The 1,799-nt window shown below is 42.6% G+C and overlaps 1 protein-coding gene across 2 annotated transcripts in view; it reads left to right on the forward strand.

The window, feature by feature from the left end:
* The window catches only part of CTCF (CCCTC-binding factor), a 45,450-nt gene that overhangs the window by 9,683 nt on the left and 33,968 nt on the right, over positions 1 to 1,799 (forward strand). The window lies entirely within an intron of this gene.

Consider the following 1,799-nt stretch of genomic DNA (forward strand, 5'->3'; position numbering starts at 1 on the left):
CATACGATTTTTGCATGTGCTTTAACAAATACGTACTACAAATGGGTACCCTTAACAAACATTTATTTTCTCACAGATTGGGGTGGTATGTAGTCCAAATTCAGGGTGCTGATTTAGGGAAAGCTCGATCTGTCAGCTATAGAGATAAGTCCTCGTTGGTTTTGCGCTTCTGTTCCCAGGCCATCTTCAGGTGACTTGGCATCCCTCTTTCCCCATCTCTGCTTGCTCCTTTGCTTGTCTAATCTCTTTCATGGTTTAAGAGAGATTATCTCAAGCCACCTCCTACATGTCTGCCATATTAACATATAACAGACATCCCACTCCCAAGTAGGATTATAGCACAGACATAGGAGTTTAGGATTTTTAACACATATTTGGGATGTGATTGGGTAGGTGGGGTGTTCATTCTATAACTTTCTACCCTTTGCCACCCATCCCCAAATTTGAATCCTTGCCACATGGAAAACACATTTCACCCATCACAACATCTCCAAGTTCAAAATCTCATCTTTTTAGTCATCTAAATGTGGATTCAACTTTAGATGTGTTCCATCCTGGGGCAGAATTCCTCGTCATCTACAAACCTGTGGAATCTAAGCTATCTGTTTATAAAAAGGAGACATTTTTGTTAAAAATGGAAATTGGAGAGAAAGGAGGAATACCGGGCACTAAGTTTAAAACTCAGTAGAACAATTTACATTAACACTCAAGGTTTGGGAGACAAAAATTCTGTTTGTTGGGACCATCTAAGGCAGCCCTGCTTTCTGGATTTTGCATGTTGGCCATGCTTTTTGATTCCTAGGTGACAGTCTCTCGGCCTTGGACTTCATCTCCACCTTTCAGGTCCCCTGGGATGACAACCCTAGGCCTTTAATTTTGGGGGACTCTATTCTCCTGCTTTTACATGATTGGCAACCCCGTACCCTAGGCTAATATTTCCCTAAGTGGCCAATCCCTCTTCTTCTCTGGGGGGTGTTGGAACAATCCAGGGGATGCTGAGAAAGCAAGTACCTGTATTTTATCCTGGATTATAGACTATAGTACAAGTTTTTGTGGAATCCTGTGCAGGCCCCATTCTTCTGCCGTTGCCATGACAGCCCTGCCCCTTTAGCCTTGGGCAGTGACTTCATTCCTCTAATATAAATGGCAGCTGCACTCTCTAGAATGGAGTTAGTAAACATCAGGAAATTTAGGAGGCTGTAGCCCCAACTTTTGAGATACAAGAAATTATTGCTCCACCATTTGAAGCTGAGAAGACCCTGCTTCTCACGCTCTGTCCAGCAGTTCTGCTAGCTCTGAACTGCTTCAGGGATGGTCGTTTTCCTTTCTTGGGGGACAGCAGACATAGGTCCTTGGACTTGTTTCTGCTGGTGGAATTCACAGGGGTTGCATTGTTCTTCCTTTTGTTCTGTTTTTATTCTTTTCAGTCTGAGCTTCTGGGTAGTTGGTTAGATCTATCAGTCACAGGCTTAACCTCTCTACCAAAAGATTAAACAGTTATGGTGGAAAAACCATCCTCCATTGTCTGGTCACATGTTCATTGATTTCTTTTAAAGTCACATCAGAAGCACATTTGACACCAACATTTCTGGCAACATTTTTTATTCTGTACCTTTTCTAAGATGATGACTTTGTGTAACTCTCTGCACTTCCTTCTGAGTCCTTACCAGAAATGACTTTGACGTCGGTAATTCCACCAATAGTCTTTTTGGGGCAGACTAGACTTTTAATGTTTTCTTGACTCAGCAACCCTATAGGACAGAGTAGAACCTGTCCCTTTGGGTTTCTGAGGCGTCAGA

The sequence above is a fragment of the Echinops telfairi genome, unplaced genomic scaffold (assembly GCF_000313985.2).
Source record: "Echinops telfairi isolate 266 unplaced genomic scaffold, ASM31398v2 ScPeMD7_2291;HRSCAF=2852, whole genome shotgun sequence".
Lineage (NCBI taxonomy): Eukaryota > Metazoa > Chordata > Mammalia > Afrosoricida > Tenrecidae > Echinops > Echinops telfairi.